General features: G+C 43.3%; 1 protein-coding gene across 2 annotated transcripts in view; it reads left to right on the top strand.

Annotated features, from left to right (window-relative positions):
• The window catches only part of LOC306650352 (uncharacterized protein C3orf22), a 275416-nt gene that overhangs the window by 213358 nt on the left and 35111 nt on the right, over positions 1 to 26947 (top strand). Inside the window, exon 2 of one of the 2 annotated variants that reach the window (XM_079122279.1) lies at positions 10661 to 10857. The exons of the other annotated variant lie outside the window; for it this stretch is intronic. The gene's annotated coding sequence lies outside the window, so the exon portion shown is untranslated. The remainder of the gene's footprint in view (positions 1 to 10660; positions 10858 to 26947) is intronic. 2 annotated transcript variants of the gene reach the window in all.

The raw sequence follows: 26947 nt of genomic DNA, 5'->3' as shown, positions 1-26947 counted from the left end.
TAATTTCAGTTCCCTCTGATCAGGGAGTCGGGTGACTCATGGAGATGCAGGGACATTGGGGATCCCATTGTTCCCTGGTTGCCGGCTGACTGTAGAAGGCAAGGTCCAATTATTGGCTGCTTTTTCCTTTGCCCTTATACTTCCTCACCTGGGTCTCCACGTTTAGGATTTAAATAACCAACAGGTCAGTTTCACCAGTGGTGAAGTAAATTACTGGTTATAACTACAATGACTGTAATTTTACAGTGATGCCTTCAATGTAATTGGGGTCACTAATAGTATTAGAAATCAGCTTTATATCTATGTGTCCTATAGGTGATGCATTATTGTCTCAAATTAACTCAGGTTGTTCTTTTAGAAGCAGTGCTTCTTCCAAATACCAACAGGAAGCACTTACAAACTTTTACAAGGAAAATGCAAAAGAAAATGCAAAAAGGCAAAACCATATTCAGTTTTTCTAACAGCTGTGAACCAAGAAATACATTTTTATGCCAGTCTTTCAATTAGTTATGTATAATACACCTGTTTATCTTGAGATCACAGTAAATTTTAGAACCAAAAAAACCTATCTTTTGAACATAAATTAAATTGGGCTTAATTGTGGTCTTCTTTGTAGCCATCCTAACATGGAGTAGGGTGAGAGGCAGAGCCTTAACTCAGGTGAGGTGAGGCCATGACAAATTTAGGTAATGAGCTTTATTTCTAAAGCCTTTTAATTAAATATCACATTATAATATTCTCCCATTTTTTTCCTGAATCTATCTGAATATCAGTTAACATAATATAACATTACATTTGAAACATACGTGAAAAAGAAAGACTAAGAGAAATCCACAGTAATCTCCAGGATATATAAAGAACTCAAAAAGCTTAACACCAAGAAAACAAGTAACTCAATCAATAAATGGGATAAGGGACTAAACAAACACTTCAAAGAAGTATAATCAATTCACAAACACCATCTTATGAAATCAGAAAAATGCAAATCAAAACACATCTAAGATTTCATTTTACTGCAGAAAAATGATTTTTTTTCTGAATTGAGTCAGAATTGCAGTTATCAAGAATACAACAACATGTATCCCATTTGTTTACAATAAAATAAAATAAATAAATAAATTAAATAACCCCCAAAACTCTTATTGTTGTTGTCATTGTTTTATTTAGAGGCTCAATCCCCTTTTTGGAGATTTCTTGCACTCATGTCTGTCACACTCACAATCTCCAGGATGTCCTGACAACCAAGGAAGTACTTCATTCTGGAGAATACATTTTTCCTACCTTGATCTGTGCATGGAGTTACCTGGAGTTACCTAGGCTATTGCTCACTTGGACTCTTTCCTTGTTCTGCAGATCTGCTTTTGATTTGGGGTCTGATTCACCTCAGCAATCTGGTTTCCTCCTCCACACAGAGACTGCTGCAAAAAGGTAGCGAGTCTGTCTATGTGGATGTGGTCCCATCTGCCCCCTAGATGATGTATGGAACACAATGTCGTGCGCTACCATTGTTAGAAATATGTGGCCAGGGCCTCCAGCTACGAACTTATGGAGCAGTAGGATTGTTATTGGGATGCAAAGGGACACAGGAACTGTGCTTCTGGGGGTATCAGCAAAGTTTTCTCAATCTCTATTCATTTCTATTCCATATTCAATTTGAATTTTGAATTTTTTCTTTCACATCTCCATAGGAGACGGTACTTGTCTTTCTGAGTTCAGCATATTTCATTCAAAGGGCTGTACATTTGGTTTTTGCACTATTCTATGTGTGTGTTATCATCAAGATTTTTATAATAACAAGAAAATACAAAATATTTGCACAAAACTCAGAATTTGTATTAGGAATGTATGTATGTATAGACAAGAGTCTAGTATAATATTATTATAGTCTATGTCTTTTTATTGAGAAATTTACATTCCAGGTTATTATTGATACATGTAAGAACTTATGTTTCCATTTAATTGTTTTCTGGTTTTAGATCCCTTGTCCATTCTTGTATACCCTTTGTTCCTTTCTTTCTCTCTTACATATTCTTCTGGTTGTTGGTTTTCTATAGTGATGAGGGTTAATTCTTTACTCACTTGTGTAATACTGTACCAATGAGTTATTCAATTTCATGTGCTTTCAAATTATTTTATTAACATGTATTAACCATACATATCGATGGGGTTCAGTGTGACCCTTCCATGAATGTGTGAAGAATTCACTAATCAAATCTAGTCTCTGTTAATCCGCCCTCCACTCTTTCTCAACCTCTATTAATTGCAGTGTCACATTCAGGTTGACTTTTGACTCTTTATCATCTACCTCAGAGAGAGGACAGGAAGTACCAGAGTGTCTGGTGTATTTTACTTAACAAGGTCCTGCATTTCCTTTCATTTTTCTTCACATAATTTTTCTGCTCTTTTATGGTGGATAAAATTCCAGTGTGCGAATCTCATGCATTCATCTGCTGATTGGTACCTGAGCTTTTAAATCTCAGCTGTTTTGAATACTGCTACAATTAACATCGGCATGCATGTATGATTTCATTCATTAGGATACATCAGAAATTAGATTTTTGGGATTATTTGGTAGATCTACTTAAATTTTTTTGAAAGCCTTGCATACTACTCTTCCTAATGGTTGAACTGATTTATATTCCCACTCACTATGAGAGCTCCTTTTATTCTCCACATCTTCACCAGCATTAAATAGTTTGTTTGCATAATAACTGTGCTACTAGAACAAGATTACAAGTCATTATAATATTTCTTTATTGTAAACAAATGGGATACATGCTGTTTCTTTGTTTGTACATGGAGTCAAGGCATACCAATTTTGTAATCATAAATTTTAAAAGGGCAATGTTGTTTGATTCATTCTGTTCAAATCTGAAGGTTAGTTTTGCTGGGTATAGGATTCCTGGTTGGCAACCATGTTCTTTCAGAGCTTGAAATATGATTGTTCAGGCCCTTCTAGCTTTTAGAGTCTGGGTTGAGAAGTCGGCTGCTATCTGTATTGGTCTCCCCCTATATGTAATCTGATGGTTTTCTCTCACGGCCTTCAAAATCCTATCTTTATTTTGAATGTTAGTTATTTTCATTATAATGTTTCTTGGTGTGGATCTGTTGTGATTCTGTGCATTCGGTGTTCTGTAAGCCTCTTGTATTTGATTTTCCATTTCATTTTCAGGTTTGGGAAATTTTCTGATATCATTTCATTGACTAGGTTGTTCATTCCTTTGGTTTGTATCTCTGTGCCTTCCTCAATCCCAATAATTCTTAAATTTGGTCTTTTCATGATGTCCCATAGTTCTTGGAGATTCTGTTCATGATTTCTTACCATCTTCTCTGTTTGGGCGACTTTATTTTCAAGATTAAATATTTTGTCTTCATTGTCTGAGGTTCTGTCTTCCAAGTGGTCTAGTCTTTTGGTGATGCTTTGGTGAGTTTTTTATTTGGTTTATTGTTTCCTTCTATTCAAGGATTTCTGTTTTTTGTTTGTTTGTTTGTTTGTTTTGAGAATCTCTATCTCTTTCTTGAAATGATGTTTTGCTCCATGCAGGTGCTCTTTCAGCTTATTGGTATTATTCCATTGCCTGTATTTGCTCTCTTATCTCATCCTTTGCTTCGTGAATCATCTTAATCATGTATAATCTGAAGTCCTTTTCTGACATTTCTTCTAACATACTGTCATTGGATTCTGTTAATATAGAATCTAGATTTGTTTGGATCATTTTCTTCCCCTGTTTTTTCATGTTGTTCATGTATCTTCCCCTCTAGCAGTGCAGATCTGGGGTATTGCAGATTTCCCCCTATAGGCTTATAGTGGCCTTATAGGTTTCCAAAACCCTTTCTTTAAGGGGAGATCAATATTAGCAGTGCCAAATCAGATACTATGCAATCCTAGATCAAATAGCCCCTGTGAGGACAATAACAAAATCATCATAGAAAACAGAATGAGTTCAAATATTACTTTTGGTAAAAGAAACAGGTTTGCAATAAGGTCTGCATTTTCTAATGGAGGACAAAGAGGATGCAGAGGGATGTAGAATGTGGCTGTTAATGGGATAAGAAAAGAATATACAGAAGTTCTAGAAAATAGAAAGGGTGAGAGTGTAATCAAAAGAAATTGGATATTAGCATGCAAAAAAGGGAGAAAGAGACTCTGAGGGAACAGGTAAACAAAAGGAAAAGAGAGCAAGAAAAGTAAAGAAATAAAAACTTAAATTTTTTAAAAAGAAAAAAAATAAAATCTACTATATAACATTCATATACTAATGAAACCCCCCAGTGTTCAGTAGCCTGATGCATGAGAGGTACCTGACAATGAGCTTCAAGCCTCCAGCAGGCATCGCAGGATGGGATTTGCCCCACACAAAGATTGGAGTCACAGCTTCCAGGATTATCCAAGATGGCTGCTCTGGCTTCGAAATATGTTGGCAAATGGGGAGCTACAGCTCAGGGGTGGACTTGGTCAGCTGGAGTCCTGGAGGCGAGATGCATTTGGTCCGGCAGGGGTCCTGGAGGTCCGGTGTGGTTGGTGTGGTTGTGGGATCCTGGATGCTGGGGGCAATCATTTGGTCTGGGGTCCCGGTGATAGGGTGCAATCAGTCGGTCTGGGGTCCTGGTGATAGGGTGAAGTCAATTGGTCTGGGGGTCCTGGCGGCAGGGAGCAGTCAATGTGAGGGCCACAGAGGCAGGGAGTGATCGGTCGGGCTGAGGGATCCTGGAGTCAGGGCTCAGTCAGTCTGGCCAGGGGCACTACAGGGCCCGGCTGTTGTCTCAAAATGGCGGCAGCCACATGTAACCAAACCTGCAGGTACTGTAACAGTGAACTTCCAAGGAACAGCAAGCAGCTGGTGCTCCACTGGCAGTTGGCGATCTGTTTGCTGACTGTTTTCGGAGGATCGGGAGGTGAACCTCGTGCGTTGGGTGATGGATAGGTGTAAGGCAGGAGATGGACTGGCCAGAAGCAGGCAAATGGCGGATGATAGGCGCCTGACAGTGAGCAATCTGCACTCAAAAAGGTGTCGATATGCTGGCAGACTGCAGGTCATCACAGCAGACAAATGGGGTAAACACCAGGGGATCGATAAGCAGCAAAAACTGCCTCACTGAGAAACAGATATCCTCTTCTTGAAACCGGAGTTACAGAGGGACAAGGAACGCAGCTTCCCTCTAGTCCGCCATCTTGGATCTCTCCTCATTCTAACATTTTTGAAGGAATGAGAAATTGTGCTCCCTTTGTGTCCAAATGCATCCTATTGTGATGTATAACTAATTAGAAAAAATGAAAAATTTAAAAAATAGAGTTACATTTGTTTCTTGACTTTCCTACATTTGCTTAGAAAAATATTTCATATGCTGGATTATTTAGTGTTCATCTTCTTACATTTCTTTCCAAAATCGCCATGCTCTTGGTCCCCTCTCCTATCCTGAAATAAAAGTACCTAAGAAACGGGGGAGAAAACCTGTGTTTGTTGATGAGAAGGTGACGAAGGTGACACTGCCCATAATGAATTACAGATTCATTGCCACCCTGTGTGCCATGCACCAGGTGGGCATCACCCAGCCTGGTGATTCAGTGCCTCCCAGGGCAAAATGTGGCAGGTGGGAAGGGCTGAAGCCCTGAGCAGGAGAGCTGGAACATGCGCGTCAGGGCTGGGAAGGCAGCGGCTCCCTCTCCCCACTGCTAGGGCCCCACAGACTCCTCTGCTCCTGGGCAGGTGCACGGAGGGGAAGGGTATTGAGACCAGCCGTCCACAGATGGGCAACCGAATCCCAAGGCAGGTCCAGGAGGCTCCCAAGACACGTGGGCAACAAGGGGCACAGACAGGTGTGAAATATGCTGAGGGCACAGTGGCAAACGCCTCAGCCTCTTGCTGAGTGCTCTTAGCAAAATGATGCATCTCCTTGAGACTCGGTCTTGTCACTTTTGAGAATGGCAATAAAATTTGTTCCCAGGCCCCAGGAAGTCATATTGATAAACCACTTATGTCAGCCTATGTCATGCATTCCTGTCCAAGGCAGCTATTTAATTATGATGATAATGACATGTTTTGGAATTCAGACCTGGAGGGTCAGAAGAAATATTAAGGATCATTCAGGCCAGTATGTCTCAAAGTTCTGTGTTCACCAGTGACCTGGTCACAAAGACAGATGCCAGATCCCTCTGCAGCCCTCCGAAGCTGGGCTTCCTGCAGAAGGTCCCCACCTGTCACTCAAGATAGGCTTCATGGGAGCACAGACCCTGTGGTTCCTTCTGAGCCCCAGTCTTCCTCCAGTGTCTGAACCTACTTCAGCCCTTCTCCACTGAGCCGTTGCCAACAGTGCCCGTACCTCTCAGGGAGAGCAGCCCCATCCTCCCAAAGCAGCCTCTTCCATGTGGAGACAACTGTGCCTGGGACACGGTTCTCCACAGCGAAGGAGAGCTGGCAAATGGAAGTCAGAGGGAACAGAGGAGGGAGAGGCAGGTCCTCACTGTTCTCTGGGCCTTAATTTCAGCAGATCAGAAATGAGGCCAGGTGCCACTGGCGAGTCTGTGTCTTGCCAGACATGGTCTGCAGGCACTTAGGATTCCAGAAAGATACTCAAGGATCAAGACTGAAAATATAAATTGTTTTCAGCTTAATGTGAATACAATATTTAAAATAATTAACCTGAAACCTATCAAATTTATAATACCATAAAGAATATAGGCAGTTTTGAGGGAGTGTATATTTAAGCCAGAGTACCATGGAAGGTATTTAAGCCACCATTGTGTGCTAGGGGAGAAGTCACAAGCTGTTTTCCCCTTCAAGGAGCCTGCCTGATCCCCACATTTGAGAAATTTATCCCTGCTGATTGTGCAGGATCTGGTATACTCTTGTGTGCCCCTCAGTGGGCCGCCAGATGAAGGGAATTTTCCAGTGAACTTGAAGTTGAGATCATTGTATGACCATTTCACACAGAATAACTACGGTGTGTGTGTGTCTGTGTGTGTGTGTGTGTGTGTTGGAGTTTTCTGACATCAGAATCCCCAGGAGAAAGACTTTTGATCATCCACATGCTTCCCACACCCTCAGTTCAGATGCAGCCCATCTGTGGTGTTACCTGAGCACATGCTTTTCTAAGTGTCCAAGAGATGGTGAGGGTCTTTCCTAGAGCTGATAGAAGGCAGAACTAACATCTGTGGGGTCTGTGGTGAACTTGCTGTGGATCCCAGGTAAGTGCTTTGCTCTATCTGCCTTCCATACTCCCTCTGGTGGGAAGAGAAGTTTGGACACGTGTAATGCGTCATCCCTGAGCAAGGATCATAACTTAGTCCGAGCCTGCCATAGGGAATCTAGACCGTGGCGTTTCCTCTGTGAACCCTCATGTGCACCAGGAAGCACCCATGGGGAACACAGTGGCAGGCTTCACCTCCTGCTTTGGGGATGCAAACTAGAAGTAGAAGAAAGGGAGACTCCCCACTCCATCTCCCATCTCTACCCGGGTGACCTTGAGCAAGGGACTTCTCTCCAAGTGTATTCCGGTGTGGCAAGGTCACTGAGAAGTCACTGAGAAGCCCTGTTGTTCCCCTGTCAGGCTTAGCAGGAGGATGGAACTGACATGATGCGCAGAGTGGTCCTGTGGAGGTCAGCCCTGAGGAGCAGGGGGCAGGGTGTCCATAGCAGAGCTGGCCAGGTGGGGCCCAGGGCAGGGAGTGGAGTCCAACCCAGAGGAGCAGCGGGTGGGGCGGGGCCAGGCGGAGCAAGTGGGGCCTGGATAATGGGCAGAGCTTGTGGGGCGGAGCCTGTGGGGCGGAGCTGATGGGGCGGGGCTGGGGGCGGAGCCAGCACTCCTAGCGGGGCGGGGCTGGCGGAAGCACGTTGGAGGCGCCCCCGCCCAGGGCTCCTCTGGTGAGCTCAGCTCAGGAATGAGGAGCTTCCCTGGGGAGCTGAGGGCGAGGTGGGTGCGTCCTCCGGAGGCCAAGGAGCCGGAGAGGCGTGTGTCTAGAAATCCTGTCAGAAGTCGTGTGGACCCAGCGGGTTCAGGTCCCTTTGGTTTCCGCAGCCGGAAATGTGACCTCCGAGGCTGCTCCGTGGGGGCCTCAGTTTCCCACCTTCACAAAGAGGCCATGGAGGGAGGCTGAGGACACCGGCAGCCATAGTCCCTCCCTCTCACCGGCCTGCTGTGGACTTCCGAGAATTCAGGTAGGTTGTAACTTGGTTCTGGGAGTGACCTTTGCCCCAGCGTGTTCACAGAGACTCATCCCGGTGCCTGCTGTGTAGACGGTGTCACGTGCTCACAGAGGCTCATCCCGGTGCCTGCTGTGTAGACGGTGTCACGTGCTCACAGAGACTCATCCCGGTGCCTGCTGTGTAGACAGTGTCACGTGCTCACAGAGACTCATCCTGGTGCCTGCTGTGTAGACAGTGTCACGTGCTCACAGAGACTCATCCCGGTGCCTGCTGTGTAGACGGTATGACGTGTTCACAGAGACTTCTCCTCGTGCCTGCTGTGTAGACGGTGTCACGTGCTCACAGAGACTCATCCCGGTGCCTGCTGTGTAGACAGTGTCACGTGCTCACAGAGACTCATCCTGGTGCCTGCTGTGTAGACGGTGAGGCCTGGAGTCAGAGTGTAAGCCTGTGGCCGGCTGTCACTCACTGCAGCCTGGTCTGGATCCCTAGGGGCCCCTCACTCACCGAAGGGCAGGGGCTTCCTGGCGCCTGGGCAGGAGAGAAGCATGGATGGGGCTGCGGCCTTGTCCCGCCAGGGGCGACCTTGGGGACTCGCTGCATGTGTCAAGCGGGACAAGGAGAGAGGCCTGCCTCTCAGGCTGGTGCGAGGCCGAGCCCAGCTTGGCAATTCTCTAAAAGACGATCGGGCAATGGGTGGGGTGGGGACCAGGGTTTGGACAGTGTTATCATGAAGATGAACACGTGGGAAAACATTCCCCTTTCTGTTTTAATTATTTAAAAATTATTATGAAGCAGTCTGGGTTTAAAAAACATCTGAAGCTCACCAGGCTTGCATTACCTGTACACTGGCTTCGTTAATTGGAAAGCCTTTTAGTATTAATCTTAAGAGCAGCAACTATTCTTAGTATAACTCAGTAGGTTTTACGTATAGAATTCATTGTCCCTCTATGAGAGCGAGTATTGTTACTCTCTCTACCCAGAGTGTTTTAGGTCCACGTCTTCTTGGGGAGTAAAACACACAATTGGATTCCCAAGTGAGATAAGGGTCTGAATTCAGCCGTGGCCTCTTCCTACAACTGTCATCACTGGGATGCTTCTAGACTCTTTGCCAATGTTGGGGGCATTTCCTTGTCTTTACTGGACTCAGATTTTCTTAACCAAGAAATAGAATTCAATCAGAAGGATTCACAGTCCTCCCCTACACCCACACATTGAGTCCCATGTCTTTTCTACCAAAACTAACACTACTTAAAAATTAACTCTTCTCCTCTGGTTTTTCAGAAAATTTTCTTTCAGCTCAATTCTGTGAGCCTCTGTACTCCTCTCTTAGGAGGGACCAGAAAGTGAAATTGCATCCAAAATGAAAATAGTGAAATTCACCTGGTCTCTGCTAGCTGGGTGCAAAGGAACATGCCACATTTCGTAGATGAGTTTTCTGCAAAGACAGCCTACTAGGGTGAGGACAATATGGGAACGATTAATGTTTCTTTTCCCTCACTTTTTTTGTTTCACTTTTGTGATGGGGATTGAACCCAGGAATGTTAATCCCCTGAGCCACATCCCCAGCCCTATTTTTGTATTTTATTTTGAGACAAGGTCTAAGTTGGTGAGGCTGGGTTTGAACTCACAATCCTCCTGTCTCAGACCCCTGAACTGGTGGGTTACAGGAATACAGCACCATACCTGGATTACCACTGCTTTCTGAATATAAATGCATGGCCCTGGGATGTATTGTAAATCACTTGTTCATATGAAGCCTCTGTTTTTTCAGATCAATTTAAGATTGTCATGGGGCAAATATCTCCGAGTCTTGTTGTGTTCTTCCAGAAACCCCAGGCCCAGAGGAAATCTCTGGGAAGTGAGAGTTCCCTTCAGGAGTGTCCCCTGCAGGGGTTGGTGTTTTCCATGCCTCTGCCTCAGTTTCTTCATTTGTAAGATGGTGCTGATGATCTCTGCTTCATGGTGTTGGGAGAAGTCAGCCAGATGTTGTGTGAAAAGGATTTGAAGACTGTGCTGCTGGGGCAGGAGAGACGGGACTCCTGTTAGACCACACAACACATTGGGGTGCTGTGGAAAAGGCACCCGTTTCTCCTGGTGGACCCAAACGTTCATTTGAGTTCACAGTTTGAGTTGACCTTGATTGTGTTTCAGCCCCACTTGATTCTTGCTCAGGCATCCCAGGGCATGGTGAGCACTGGGCTGTGTCAGTTGTGTGGGTCAAGGTCAAACTCACAGAGGAGCCTGTCCACCCCGCACACCCTGGGTCTCTTCCAAATTGTAGGCGCCTTGAAAGCAAAACATCATTTCAGCCCTCTGTCCCCTGCAGATGGGTGTGCCTCTGGCTTGCTGGTGCCTTCCCTTGCTGTGGTTCTCTAGGTGACTCCTGCTCAGCCTCTCAGACCCACCCTGAGCCAGCCTTCCTCCCCTGAGCCCTTCCCTCTGCTCCCAGCAGTGAGCACTTGGCCATTTGACCCATGATGCAGTGGCCTGTTGTTTTCTGTCTCTTTTGCTAGATTTGGACACACAGAGAAAACGAGACCACCTTGGACCCTGGATAAGTCCATCTGCAGCACGTGAGCTGTGATTGTGGCAGAATTACTGGTGAAGAGTGGTCAGGCTGGGAAGAATGGTGAGACCATGGAGCTGCTGAAGGCAGAGAACACAAGACATCGGCCTCCAGGTGCCTGGTGCACGTGACTGACAGGTGCTGGTGAGTGTCTGTTGACTCAGGTACTGAGTGTGCTTCAGCAGGAAGAGGAGGGGAAGGCAGGCGTTGTCTTTTCATTGATTTTCCTGTGCCTGAAAGACTTATTTCTTAACCATGTTTAAAACAATTCACTGCAGACTGTACTGAAGCTCACTGTGTCCACCCCACCAGTCCAATGACCTTCAGAGGGGGTTCTGTCTTTTCAGTGGCTCAGTCTCTGCATGTGGTTTATGGTGGTCACTGTTAGAGCACATGCTGGCTGCAGGGAAGAAAAGCACCCACATCTCGGTTACTTAACATAAAAAAGTTTCTCTCTCCTCAGCTGCGCAGTCTGATGAGTTTGGTATTAGGCTGGGCACAGCTACCCTGGAAGGTGTCTCAGGTTCTGGACCCAAATGACGGGTGCTGTCAAATCTTCATTTCCTGCTTGGAAGGAAGATTTAGTAGGACATTTGCTCCCCAAGTGAGCTCCTCAGCTGAAGGACAAATATCCTTTTCTATATCCAAAACCCAGATCTCAGTCACATGGTCCTTAAAGAAGATGAGTGATCCTGGGAAGTGTAGTCTTATGTAAAGAAGATTAAGGAGCACCTAGCAGAACTTGCCCCTGTGCACATGTGTTTCAAAAGATCATTTATTATGCCAGGCATGGTGGCACAACCCTGTCATCCCAGTGGGGTAGGAGGCTGAGGCCAGAGAAAGGTGAGTTCAAAGCTAGCTCAGAAACTTAGCTAGGCCCTTAGGAAATTAACGAGTCCCTGTCTCTAAATTAAAAATTTAAAAAGGGCTGAGGATGTGACTCAGTGTTTAACTAGCACTGGTTTCAATTCCAAGTACCAAAAAAAAAAAAAAAAAGTACATTGTATAATGTGCTGGCCTCACTATGTAATATCAGAGCAGAATTAGTTGGATCTGTGATATATAGTATTTTTATTGGAGATTAAACTATGCTTGCTGGTGTTTATTCAAAGATGATTCTTGAATTTCTGGCTTTTAAGATCTAGGGTGTTAGTTATTTCCGTACTGTGCAGATCAGATAGGAGACATGGGGTGGGAAAAGATTGCTGCTTTGGGAGAAAGCTTTTGTTCTTTCACTCTTAAATTTTTGATGTCTGTTAGGTATTCATGTGGACAGGTTTGCAGGTGAGATTAGAGCCCATGGTACTTAGTGCCATGTGACCAAGTGTGACCAGGTAGGGTGAGCGTGCAGAGAGTGACGTATGTGGAGACTCTGAGCCCTGGTTCACATCTGTATGTAGAGATGGAGCAGAAAAGAAATCTGTGAAGGAGACAGAGCAAGGGCTTCCAGTCAGGGGGATGAAAAACTAGGTAATATGTTAACCTGGATTTCAGAGAGCAGAGGACTTCAAAAAGAAAGTTGGATCCCCTTGTGCTAAAGACCACTCAGACAGTGAGCAAGAGGATGTCTAAGGGGGACCATCAGATAGAAGGGCATTCAGTTTGGGGGATGGAAAACAAGCTAAATGTAAAAATATGGATTTCTTAGCGGAGAGGATAGAAATAATAAAAGTGGGGTCTCCGTGTACTGCAGGTCACTTAGAAAGTGGGCACAAGGGGACCATTAGATCTGACCCTGTGGGGGTTACTGCCAGTCTCCGTGGAACCAGTGTCCCCAGTGGTGGGAACAGAAGCCAGTTGGATGAGTTAAGGCAGAATGTGAGCTGAAGGAGCACAGACAGTAGACATAGATTCCCTTTTATGATCAAGAAGAATGATATGAAATGATAGTGAGGGTATTAGCAACGGCACTTTGTGAGATGTGGGATGAGCTCATTCTGCAGACAAAATTCTCTAATTTGTTGCCATATTTGCCAGCTAGTAACTAACGAGAGGGGTCTTTTTTTTTTTCTCAAAAAAATAATTATGTTCAGGGTTGGAATCTCATTTCTGTGAGTCAAGCCGTTTAAAATTTGACCTTACCTACTTTTTCTACATCTAATCGGCATATTCTTTATTGTTACAATAGCCAGAAGGTCAGGTGAACAGAATCCTAAGATTTTAGAGATATGCTTTTTTTTTTTAAAGCATAGAACTAAAAGTGGAATATTGTAAGTCCTAGGGAATCATAAGTAGGCCGGGGTTGGGCAGGTGCAAAAGTGAAAGAAAGATCATCTCAATGGATTACATGTGGAATTGGTTATGCTATTTCAGTGCTATCTTTATTATAATTGGTCTATTGCCAAACTAAATATTCCCAACATGTGAACACAGGAAATATTGATAAATGTGGACACTAACTTCAGACTTCCTGAATTTGCATGTCTCATCTGCCACTTACTATGTGTCACCTTGAAAATCCTGCAGCAGTGAGATCCATCATCTTATGTGTGATGTATGTTTGATGCTAGGGATGCTGTGTGATTGATAATGATCAAGCAATACATACCAAGCAGGGAAATGTGTCTGGTACCTAATGATCTCTAGAAAGCCTGGCTGTCCTTTTTTGTTATTATGCAGTTCTTCATACATTTGACTTGGGATACTTAACCCAATTCTTCCGATAATGATGACCTCTGTCCCTGTGAAAATAGGGAAGATAGAGAATTATCAAAATAGAATATTTCAAAATCTGCATTGAGAGAACTCTATGGAATTTTAAGTCTTTGGCTTCCCCCTAACAGCTGTTCTTTTCACATGGTTTTTCCCCATTTTTATTGGTTTTATTTAGTTATGACATAACATTGGAATTCATTTTGGCACACTTATAAAAGAATAGAATATAATTTGCCTTGATTCAGCCCCCTTTTGCTCCTCTCCAACCTCTCCATGTCCTCTTCCCTGTGTTCTGCAGACTTTTCTGCTATTTACTTTTACATTTTATAGTTGGTGTCTTGTGGATCTACACATTGGTGAGAGTCACTGTGGTAGATTTATATATGCACAGAGGAAAGTGAGCTCAGATGAATTCCACTGTGCCTTCCTTACCCCATCCTTCCCCCTCTCCCTCTGTCCCCTTCATCTAGTCCACCGATTGTTCCTTAATTTTCATGGACTCCCCTCCCCAGATTTCTTATTGCCTATTTCTGTAAAATAAATCACTGGGACTTGGATAGGGGTTGCATCTGATGTGTACATAAGTTTGATAGTATGGACATTTTAACATTGATTCTTCACATTTGTGAACATGATGCTTCTTTCCTCTTATTCCTATTTTCTTTGATTTCTTTCATCATTATAGTTTTCAGAGTACACCTGTTTCCCTTCCCTGGCCAAGTTTATTCCTCCATATTTTGCTCTTTCTAATGGTATTGTTGCAGGAATTGCTTTCTGAATTTTCTTTTTACATATTTTATGACAAATGTAAAGAAACAAAACAGAATTCTTGGGATGTTATCTTGTATTCTGCTGAATTCAAATAATCTTAAAAACATATTTTGTGGAATCTTTCGTGTTTGTACATATATGATCATGTCACCCACACAGACAATTTTACTTCTTCTGATTGGTGTGCCTTATTTTTTTCTTGCCATATCACTATAGCAAGAACGTTCAGGGACATCTTCACTAGAAGTGGTGAGAGTGTGTGTCCTTGCCTCATTCCTGATCCCATGTAAAATCATTTTTGTCGCCATCCAGCGGGACATAAAGACACATACACCTCAGATTGTCATGAAGGAGCTTCTTTTTTAATTCGGATAACACCCTCTATATATAAGCAGTCTCATGCATAAGCAATTTCGATCAGATATGTCCACCCAATCCTGTTAAAGGTCAAGCAATCACGAGCTCAAGCGTACATGTAGCCAATGGTAGCAGCTTCCTGTTTTCTCCAGGCACACCAAGCACGCCTTTTGGCTCCCTGCCAGCCCACATCTCCCCCTGTTTGTTTATATAAAAGACCGTGCCTGTCTTAGGTCGTCCATGACAGAGCAACATCCTTACCCGTCATCGGAAAATGAAGCTTATATCTTCATTCCCTGTCTTAGGTTGGTATGAGCTCTTCACGAATCTTACCATCTCTGACTACCGGTCTAGCATAGCCAAACTTAGGGGCAGGTTCCCACATAACCTGCTAAGTCATAGGAGCCATTTGGGAAGGGTGCTAAGTCAGGAGAAAAGGGTACAGTAGGTGACCCTAATGTGGAATTAGTGGTAAGAATAGGAGGATGTAGATTGGAAGAGTTAGTAAGGGGCAAAGGGCAAGACCATGCCTTTACTATCCCCCACAGGTAACGCACGGCTCCTCCATTAACATGGTGAGGGATCATCAACAACAGCAGTTGGAGGAACTTCCACATCTTCTTCTTGTTCTTGGTTTTCTATTGAGGAAGCCTTGACCAATCTTTCAGGCACCCAAATTGGCGATTGTCCGTCCTGTGGGAAAACACAAACAGACCCTCGGGTCCAGATTAATACCGGATCCGGGCCTTTCCATTGTCCCGATAGAATGTCCTTCCAGAGCACTTGAGGTAGATGCTTTTTATTAGTCTCTGAATGACGGTCAGCAGCCGATCAGCCCTCAGAATCGAGATTTCAAAAATTTAAAATGAACAAGGCAACAGATACTCTGTCTTTTGGGGATCTGTATGATGCCCCTATCCCCCCTTTTTGTTTATGAAGCATGTTTTTAAGCGTTAAATGGGCACACTCAACAATGCTTTGTCCAGTAGGATTATAGGGAATTCCTGTGACATGTTGAATACAAAGGTGGAACAGAATTGTTTAAAGGCCTGGGACATATAGCCAGGACCATTATCTGTTTTAATTTGTTTGGGGACCCCTAGAATGGAGAAAGAATGTAAACAGTATGTTACTACATCTTTGGTTTCTTCTCCAGCGTGAGCAGAGGCCATAATAAATCCTGAAAAGGTATCTATTGACACATGGATGAATTGTAGTTTTCCAAATTCTGAATAATGAGTTACATCCATTTGCCAAATATGATTGGGCTGAAGCCCTTTTGGATTTACTCCTAATGAGGGGTTAGGAATAAGTGTAGCACATTTAGCACAAGATGTGACTATGTCCCGAGCTGTTGCCTTAGTAACTTTATAGTATGTGTGTAGAGTGGAAGCATTTATGTGAAATTTGGAATGAAAATTTTTTGCATTTTCAAGTGCATCAAAGATATGTGGGTCTCTGGTGGCCGTGTCTGTTAAATCATTGTGTAAACTTAGAGGACCTGGAAGGCCAGTATGAGCCCGAACATGCCCAATTTAAAAAAGGGCTTTTTCTTTCCCAAATAAGTTTTTGTAAAGATTGTAAATACTTAGTGATGGTGGAAGTGAGGGAGAGCAGACCAGTTAATTCTTAAATTTTGAATAGCGTTAACAACATATTTGCTATCAGAGAATAGGTTAAAGGGCTCATGGTGGGTTCTGAATACTTCTATAGCTACTAATAGTTCTGTTTGTTGTGCAGATAGAGTATGAAACAGCAATGTTTCTGTAACATTATTTACAGTAATGGCACCCGTACCATTTTTTGATCCATCAGTAAATATAAGGGTAGCTCCTATAATAGGTTCTTTTCGGGTGACTTTGGGGAAAATTATAGGATGTTGACTCCAAAATTGGAGAAGAGGATCAGATGGCAAATGATTGTCAAACACAGCAGAAGTACTAGTAAAGACTATAGCCCATGAATTTGAATTATTAATAAGATATTGTATCTGATCAGTAGTATATGGAGTAGTGATTGTCCAGGGATGTGACCCAAAGGTGGAAAGGGATACTTTTAACGCCCTAAGGATTAATTCTGCCACAGATTAAGTAAACAAGGATAAGATCTTGTTAGGGGCATAATTCATGTGAACCCATAGAATAGGAGCCTTTTGCCAAAACACTCCTGTGGGTAACTTATTTGTGGCCAAGACAATGAATGATAAAGGCTTAGCTAGGTCAATTCCATCAAGATGAATCTTTTCCATAGCTGTTTCAACAAGCTTGAGAGCTGTTCAAGCCTTAGGGGTAAGCACCCACTTAGAAAAGGGATCAGAATCACCTTTAAGAGTGTCAAACAGGGGGCCCAAACTTGAGGTGGGTAAGTGAAGGTAAGGTCTAATCCAGTTAATATCACCTAATAGCTTTTGAAAGTCATTCAAAGTCTTAAGTTGGTCTACTCGAATACTAATTTTTGTGGGTTTAACCATAGTTGCGTTTATGATAGATCCCAGGAAGTTTTTGGTGTCTGTCATTTGTGCCTTATCAATGGCAATATGTAAGCCCCACCTTTTTAGTGACTTTACTAAGGAACTACAACAATTTTCCAAGACAGGTTTTTCTTTATGAGCTAACAAAAATATCATCCATATAATGATAGATTAAAAGTTGAAGGTTTGCTAGGCATATGGGTTCAATAGCCTTGCCTACATATATTTGACACATAGTGGGGCTATTGGCCGTGCCTTGTGGGAGAACTAGCCATTCATATCGTTTATTAGGAGAACTGTTATTAAGTGAGGGCACAGTAAATGTGAACCTTTTGGTGTCTGAGGGATGTAACGGAATGGAAAAGAAGCAATCTTTTATGTCAATTACAATGGAGGGCCAATTAACTGGGATAGTCAATAAAGTAGGTAATCCTAATTGAATAGGTCCCATGGGCTCCATTATAGAATTTACTGCTCTTAGGTCATGTAAGAGCCTCCATTTTCCTGATTTCTTTTTTATTATAAATATTGGTGTGTTGAAAGGAGAGGTGGATGGTTTCACGTGTCCGGCCTCTAGTTGTTCGTTAACCAATTGCTGGGCCGCTTCTAATTTGTTTTATGAGAGGGGCCACTGAGGGACCCAGACAGGTATATCAGATTTCCATGTTATTTTAATTGCTTCAGTGGCCCCTAATGAAAATCCAATCCCTTTCTATCTTGTTTTGGAGTAACTAAAATGGGTGAAATAGGTCTTTGACTATTTTTCCCAAGACCGTTTCCCTGTATGTGTCCTTGGGCTAACATCATTTGATTAGCTTTTAGATTACTGTATGGGATCTTGGATGTGAGATGTAAATCCATCTGTTCCATGATCTCTCCCCCACAAGTTTACCGGGAGATGTTCAAGGATGTTAGGTTGGACAGTACCACTATGTCCTTCTTCATCCTTCCATTTTAATATGGCTGCGCTTTTGTTAGGATTGGAATACCCAATCCTATACCCAATCCCTTTAAAGTCTGATCTGCCTGTTGAAGTGGCCAGGCTTTGGGCCATTCTATAATTTTGATAATACTTTTGTCAGCCCCAGTATCTAATAAGCCCTCAAAACTTTTGCCTTCTATCACTAACTTTGTCATAGGTCTATCTTTTAAATCCAATGTTAGCATGACCATATTTTGGCCAGTAGAACCTAATCCTTTATTTCCCCTAATAATATTCTTTGATGGATATTGATCATGGCAGCTGGGTAAGACCAACAATTGTGCTATGTGATCACCCTGAGCTATTATTGCTACACCTCTTGGTGAAGAAGCAAGGATTTTTACTTCTCCTGTAAAATCAGGGTCTATAACTCCAGGGACAATATTTAATCCTTTTAAAGCAGAAGAACTCCTCCCCAGAACTAGTCCCACTGTTCCTTTAGGTAATGGGCCACAACCGAAGTTGGGATTGGTTGTACTCCCATCTCTGGAGTTAATACTGCTCTGGCGGAGGCACAGAGGTCCAATCCTGCGCTTCCTCTTGTTTATCTAGTTGGGGAGTCAAGGGGTAATGGGTCCGAGGTACGGACTGGATAGCCCCATATATTTGTGGGCCCCGAGGCCGGGAGCCCTGATTCCCATTTTTTGGAGGTAAAGGGTTATCATCTTTGTCTCTAGTTGATTTACAGTCACTTGCCCAGTGTTTCCCTTTTTTACATCGGGGACATAATTTTGGCACAGGACCCTGGGGGCAGTCCTTTTTTATGTGTCCATATTGTTTACACCGATAACACTGTTGGCCTGGGTGGGAGTTGGCACTGCCTCTAAGACCCTGTGCAAGCACTGCAGCCATCACCTGACCTTGAATAAAAGCCTCATTAATATCCCTACAAGCCTTTAAATAGGCTCCAAGGTCTTTGCTTTTCCAAGGTCTTATTGCTTCTTTACGCCATTTATTTGCTTGCTCATATGCAAGCTGTTCGACTAAAGGCATAGCCTGGTCTACATCTCCAAATATACGTCCTGCTGTTTGAATCAATCTGTCTACAAAATCGGCATAGGGTTCATTGTTGCCTTGAATAACCTTAGATAACTGCCCTTGAAGATTGCCAGCACCTGACATCGTTTTCCAAGCTCTGGTGGCAGCAGTACTAATTTGTTGGTACACACCAGGGTGGAAATTAATCTGATTATCTTGCCCTTCATACGGTCCTTGGCCTGTCAGCATGTCTAGATTCCATTGAGGATTTCCCACAACTGCATTACGTCGGGCAGTATCAGAGCATAACTCCTGGTTAGCCACCTTCCACATGAGATATTGTCCCCCAGATAAACATGCCTTTGCTAAATTACCCCAATCAGTCGGAGTAAGATTTTGACTTGCAACATTCTCCAATAAAGAAATGGTAAATGCAGCTTGTCCTCCATAGGACATAACTGCCTCTTTTAACTGTTTCACTAATTTTATATCTAATGTTTGATGATGTCTCTGATTGTTTTGATCTTCAAATACCAGGAATACTGGGAACATTGATTGAGATTCTACATCAGCCCACTGTCTGGGGGCCGCCCCTGTGCAGCAAGTACATGTGCCCCTACAACTTGGAAAAGTGTGGTGACCTGGATTATACGCCGGAGGGCGCGGTGCAGTAGGGGCTAAATGCCACTGAGAGAACTTCTTTTCTAGCTCTGTCTCAGATAGTTCCTGTTGTTCAGAATCACATCCCTGTTCTGAGTCTGAACGTCTACTTTCTCTTTCAGAAGCTCAGCTCAATTGTTCTTCTTTTACAGTTTCTAATATCTCTTCCCCTTCTCTTAGCTGTTCTTGAAATTTTGGTTTTTTGGAAGTCAGACAGAAATGAACTAATGTCCATATAGGCAAAGTACCAAGAGTGAGAGGCGTTTTTTCATTTTGTTTATGGAGGTCCTTGCCCAAATGCTCCCACTGAGGGACAGTAAGGAGCCCTTCTTCTAAGAACCAAGGACAGGCTTCTTCTATAGTTTTAAGGAACGTCCGCGCAGTTTTAGACTTTAACGGAGTTCCATTTTCCCTTAACAATGCCTTAAGAGAGCCTTCCATGCAAATCCATGAAATTTCCGATCCCATGGCTATAATATGGCCTCTCTGATCACCACAACAACAAACAGAAACCAAACAAGAAAAAGTAACAAAAATATTAACACAACTAACACCTTACACACATTCATTTACTACAGGACGTCCTTTGTGTCTCTTGGGACAGCCTTCTGTTAAGTTCCCTCACTAGGGGAGCCTTCCGTTAGTACCTTAGGGCCACTGTTTCCTCGAATAGGGAAACCTGCTAGTTGACTGCTAGTTGGCTGTGCTAGTGAAAAATTTTCTCCTTTATTACTTACCTAAGCACTCACCATTCCCCGTACGGGCCACCAAATGTTGCCGTCCAGTGGGACATAAGGACATGTACGCCTCAGATTATCATGAAGGAGCTTTTTTATTTATTCAGATAACTCCCTCTATATGTAAGCAGTCTCATGCATAAGCAATTTCAATCAGATATGTCCACCCAATCCTGTTAAAGTCAAGCGATCACGAGCTCAAGCATACATGCAGCCAATTGTAACAGCTTCCTGTTTTTCTCCAGGCATACCAAGCATGCCTTTTGGTTCCCTGCCAGCCACATTTTGGTATTTCACTAACTGTGCTCTTGACAGTGTGTTTTCAATATATGTCCTGTCCTATGTTTAGGTTAGTTCCTTCTCTCTCTATTTTGTTGAAAATGTTTGTTGCAAAAGGGTTTTCCATCTTGTCAAATGCTTCCTTTGCATCTGTTGAGATGGTCAGTTAACTTCAGTTCTTCATTTACTTGGTGTTGCGTGTCGGTATAATCAATCTGCACGTGCTGAACCATCCTGTATCCCATGGACAAATCCCAGGCTTAGTGATGTATGATGCTTTCAAGTTTTCATTTCCTCAAGTATTTTCCACCTGTGTTCTTCAGGGTGATTGGCCTGTGGTTTTCTTTGCTTTTCGTGTTTCCTGATTTTGGTATATGTGTGTGTTGTCCTTATGAAATGAGTTTGGAAATGTTTCCTGTTCCATTGTTTGGAGGAGGTGAGGATGGTGTGGTGTTGATTCTTTAATAACGTGGTAGCCTTCCATCATAGTCATGTGGCCTGGAACTTTGGGGGGCGGGCAGGAGTTGTGTTACTGGCCCAGTCTTCCCATTCATTATGGTTCCATGCAAGTTTTTATTTTTTCATTTTCAGTGTTCTGGGGTTGTATGGGTCTAGGGATCTGTTTCTATTTGGTTGTGTTTTCTTGGTGTTCACAGCACTCTTCTATGATTCCCATTATTCCTGTAGTATCGTTTATAGTTCCTCCTTTATTTCTGATTTTATTTGTCTTCCTTTTTGTTCTATTGGCCTTCTACATGGAAGATTGTCCATTGTTTGCCTTATCAAAGAACAAGATCTTGGTTTGGTTGATCTTTACTAGTGATCTAAGTGCTTTTCTTTTATTTCTGCTCTTATCTTCATTATGGTCCTTATTTGAGTGATTTGGGGTGTGTTTTGATGTACTGTCTGTGGGTCCCTAAAGGTCAAGTTAGGTAGCTTATGTGCAAACATTTTCTTTTGTAATATGTACAGGTATTGTTTTATGTCTCTTCATCCTCCTCTTGGTGCTTCCCCACATTTGTGTATGGTGTAGTTTGTTTCTTGTTTTTCTTAAGAAATTTTCTGATTTTACTTTTGAGTTCTTTGTATTACTGATTAAAAATTGTTGTTTAGATGTTGGGGGCTGTGCCATGTGGGCTGCGCTGGGATGGCACCTGGCGGCCAGCTGGAGGTTGTTTTGATCACATCAGCAGTGAGGAGGTTGATTGATATAAGCACACCCAGGTAATTTATCATTGGCCATATTCAATTAAGTCCATGCACACAACGCATGCACAGGTGTTCCCGAGTGCTCCTGCTCGGGCCTGCTCATTTTAACCTTTGCCGTGATAGGGCAGCTGGCTCCTCACCTGATCTCAACTGGCGTGGCCCCACCCTCCGCCTCCTGGAGGGAATATAAGCAGGCAGTAGGTAGAAGGCAAAGAGCAACAGCTAGCAGAGAGAAGCAGCAGCAAGCAGTAAGCAGCAGGCAGCGGCAGAAGGCAGATCGTAGAGTGGAGAACTGAGAACACACCTCTAGGTTGTAGATAGATAGCACCTAGTTCACAGGATATGGGACCTACCTCTAAGAAGAAGCAGCAGAACTCTAAGAAGAAATAGATCTCTAAAAGCATAGCAAGCCTCTCTTTCTCTAAAAACTTCCTCTAAAAGCAAAGTCTCTCTTCCTCTAAGCAAAGCCTATCTTTCTCTCAAAGCTTCTCTTCCTCTAAAATCAAGCAAGCCTCTTTTTCCTCTATAAGCTAGGGAATAAGCAAGCAAGCAAGGAAGTAGCACAGAAATAAAAGTAGTTTATTCCCAGTCCACCTCCGATAAATACCCGTGCAATTGTTGCTGCAGGTGGTAACAAATATTCATGGGATTGTTGCCGTGGGCGGCGACAAATGGTGGCCCATACAGGGATGGGGAACGTGCAGGGAACATATGCATATGGGGACAAGGAAATCGGCAACAACCATACAGGGCAAGGGAAATTGGCAACAACCTTACGGGGGAGAAAGGAAATCGGAACGGTGGGGAAAGTAAACTGAGGAACCCCACAGGAATAGGGCAAGGGAAAAATCCAAGTCTGCTTCCAGGAATAGGTACGGTAGAGAAAGTAGGAACCTCAGAGGAGTCTCTGGCCAGAGCGGTTTAAGGGCAAGGGATAGTAAAGAGAAATGGGAGGTCAAAAACTAAAAGTCACAAAGGACACGACAGTGAAGTGCAAAAGTGCGTGTATTTTGTGTTGTTTGTGTTTGTCAAATTCAAGAGTCTTGCTCTAAGTAGTGAGGTAAGCTGAGGCCCTGTCTCTCTCTGGGGCAGTTAGGTGCTCAGGTAAGCTGAGACCCTGTCTCTAGGGCAGTTAACCCCTGTCTCTAGGGCAGTTAGGTGCTCAGGTAGGCTGAGACCCTGTCTTTCTAAGGCAGTTAGGCACTCAGGATATCTGGCCAGGTGATGAAATATAAAGAGAATGATAAAGGAGCTCCGGAGTACGTGTATTTTGTATTGTTTGTGTGTTTGTACTGCTGTTAGTGTGGCCTTTTTACAGTAAAACATGGGTTCAGAAATATCACGAAATCAGTCTGAAAGGATAATTCAAAAAGGAGACATAAAAAATATATTACAAGAAGGAGAAGAAGTGCTGGAAGAGATTAAAGAGGAAGTTAGCTGGGGTAACCAAAAACAGGAAAGTTCTGGGGAGGAAGGAAACACTGGGGAAGAACTAGAAAATAAGGAAACCACTGCATGATCATATGGTCAAACTCTAGCAGAAATAAGCCCAGGGTTTATAGAGGAAAAGCTGCTCAATGTGCCACAAGGGGATCTTCATAAACAGGATCTAATAGCAACAGAAAAGAACTGTTAAAGAGAACAAAGTGAGGAATAATTGTGTGGTAGTGACTTAGAAAACAATTACTCAGAAAGTTTAAGAACAAGGGAAAAATGTAGGAGAAAGCTAAATCTGATACGAAGAACCCCAAAATTCATGGAACCTTCCCATAAAAACTTTAAAGAGGCAGTTATTGGAAACAGCTATGCAGAGCAGTGTTATCTGGAGGACAATATCTGAATTGGAGAGCTCAGTGGCAGGAAATAGCTGTTGAAACTGCTTGCAGAAATGCAGAAGCAAGGTTTCCTGGTAGAAATGTTGATATGCTAATAGGAGAAGGCCAATATGCTTCAACAGATACTCAAAATCAATATGATCCTGGAGTGTATGCATAGATATATACAGTGGCAAAGAGACAATGCACTAACAAGGGCCAGGGAGCAGCTATTGACAAACCTAAGGCCCCTCAACCCTTCGGTCTTTGCCCAAAATGCAGAAAAGGAAAACATTGGGCTAACAAGTGCAAATTAGTTACTGATGTTGAGGACAAGATGTTACCAAATCATTTAAGAAACAGGGCACAGGGCTCTTCGACTCAAGGCTCACAAATGTATGGAGCTTTAGAGGGGAACAGTGTCAGATCACGAATTCAGATTCCTCGACACAATTCTTTCCTAAGGCCCTGAATGTTTCTCCTAATGGTGCTCCTGCAGTAGTTACTCACCAATACTATTATTCAGATTACATCTCAAAATTGGCTCAATTAGTGGAAATGGAAGCAGCTGTCATAGCCTTTATAGAGTTTAAGGAGTAACAGATCTTTTTGCTGATAGTGATTGCATCACTCGGGCGATTCCCAAATTAGAATCGGCTGGACCCATAGCCCCTCATAAGCTGATTTAGCCACTCAGATGGTTTTCATCTTTTTCTCAGTAAAGCAAGCTGCTTATTTTCATCCTGTGTAACTCACTTTCTAATCCCTCATGTTGGTGCCTCACCTTTAAGGAGGGTCTATAAGTAAAGGGAAGTGCACTGATCAAAAGGTTAATGGAGTTAGTACTGAAATCTGTAGAGAGGGTGAAACACTTGTTTTTTCATATACTCCTGTGTGCTAGCTCTCCTTTTCCTTTTTGTGACTTCTAGTGGGAACCTCTCTAGACAGTTATCTTCACAGATCGCACAACAATGGACAAATAGAGTTGACGAGCTAGTAGCAAGGCTTCAACAACAAATCCTTGCCATAAATGCCACTAAGGTGGAAGTCAAACCAGGAGGACTTATCACAGGAGCATTAGATGGGCTAGCACAATTTGGTACCAAATTTGGGGGACTCTTAAGTTTTACACTAATAAGCTTGGGTATGCTTGTGTTAATTCTATTCTACATCTACAGATGCCTCAAAGCCAGTCAACGGGCTCATAATGTGATCATAAAACAGGCCATGGCCACCCTTAAAGCAGGACAATCTCCCAACATATGGCTTAGTATGCTGGATCAGTAGTCAAAGACAGGTAAACACGGGAAAACACTGGGCCAACCCTGCTTTGGTATCCATTGATGACGGATAAGGACAGGATGTTGATTCCTGGGACCTAAGACAGACACGATCCCTGCCAGCTTCATTTTCATTTCATATAAGGAAGGGGGAATTGTGGGGGGCTGTGCCATGTGGGCTGCGCTGGGATGGCACCTGGCGGCCAGCTGGAGGTTGTTTTGATCACATCGACAGTGAGGAGGTTGATTGATATAAGCACACCCAGGTGATTTATCATTGGCCATATTCAATTAAGTCCATGCACACAACACGTGCACAGGTGTTCCCGAGTGCTCCCGCTCGGGCCTGCTCGTTTTAACCTTTGCCGTGATAGGGCAGCTGGCTCCTCACCTGATCTCAACTGGCGTGGCCCCGCCCTCCGCCTCCTGGAGGGAATCTAAGCAGGCAGTAGGTAGAAGGAAAAAGGAAGCAGCTATCAGAGAGAAGCAGCAGCAAGCAGTAAGCAGCAGGCAGCGGCAGAAGGCAGATCGTAGAGTGGAAACTGAGAACACACCTCTAGGTTGTAGATAGATAGCACCTAGTTCACAGGATGCGGGACCTACCTCTAAGAAGAAGCAGCAGAACTCTAAGAAGAAATAGATCTCTAAAAGCATAGCAAGCCTCTCTTTCTCTAAAAACTTCCTCTAAAAGCAAAGTCTCTCTTCCTCTAAGCAAAGCCTATCTTTCTCTCAAAGCTTCTCCTTCTCTAAAATCTAGCAAGCCTCTTTTTCCTCTATAAGCTAGGGAATAAGCAAGCAAGCAAGGAAGTAGCACAGAAATAGAAGTAGTTTATTCCCAGTCCACCTCCGATAAATACCCGTGCAATTGTTGCTGCAGGTGGTAACAAATATTCATGGGATTGTTGCCACGGGCAGTGACATTTAGTTTCCACATATTCATGATTTACAGTGTCCCTCTGCATTTAATTTTATTTTTATTCTATGTTTTTATAAAGATACTTGATATTCTCTTGGTGTTTTTAAAACCAAAAGCTTGTTTGTGACTGGAGTGTCTCCTGTCTTGAGCACTTTCCAGAGCCCGTTGGAATACATTGTGGCCTGCTGTCTGTGGGTTGTGCATGTCCTCAGGTCCTTTTGTCCTGGTAGTGTTACAGCTGTACCTTGGCGTGAAGTCTAAAATTGTTTTCCTCCTATTATATTGCAGTTCATTTGTCTTGACTTCTGTCAATACTTTGCTTATTTCATTGATGACATTATGTCAGACTTTTGTAACTGTGGCAGCTTGTTGGTGGGTTGATGCTCCTGTCAGTCTGTGATGGCCTTTCTCTCCTCTGACCGTTGGTGACCTAAGTCCCAGTGACTAGTTCAGGTGCCCAGGCTCTCCTGGGTTTCTTCTGCCAGGCGCGTCCTTTTCCTGTACTGCTAGCCTGTGTGTGTCCTCACTCCTCCTGTGTGTGTTGTTCGGTGTTTACTCTTGGTATTTATTTAGGGGTGTGTATTCAGCCACTCTGTGTCACTCTGTGGGGGTTTCATTTATTCACACTTAACAGCTATTGATAATGAGTTGCACGGCCTTTGTTCATTGGTTTCTGTTCTGTGAGTCTTTGGTCCCTAACCTCTTTTCTGTCTTCCTTTTTGGTTTTATAAAACTTTATACTCAAGATCCTTTGCTTCCTTTACTTGTTACATTGTCTACCGATATTTTATTTGAGAGTATTTTATATTTGACTTATTTTGAAATTGAAGTGGAATACATCACAAGTGCCTCACTTCCACAACACTGATGTCATGATTAGGTGAATTCTCCTGTCTGACTTACTGTTTAAACGTGGTGTTTTAACCTCAGGTACATTTTATCCAGAGAACCATAACGTCAGAGCTCTGGGAGGTGAGACAGGTTCTGTTTCAGGCAGGTGGTTTGAAGACCGTGGATAAATTGGGCAGCATGCTGTCTGTCTTATGGGCCAAGTCAAGCTGGAAAACTGAAGAAACAGCCAGGGCATCAGGGGAGACAAGCCCTCAGCAGCCAGCTCTCAGGGCTG

The sequence above is a fragment of the Sciurus vulgaris genome (genome assembly GCF_902686455.1).
Source record: "Sciurus vulgaris genome assembly, chromosome: 19".
Taxonomy (NCBI): Eukaryota; Metazoa; Chordata; class Mammalia; order Rodentia; family Sciuridae; genus Sciurus; species Sciurus vulgaris.
The sequence above is the reverse complement of the archived record's forward strand: the minus strand, read 5'-3'. Positions and strand labels throughout refer to the sequence as shown.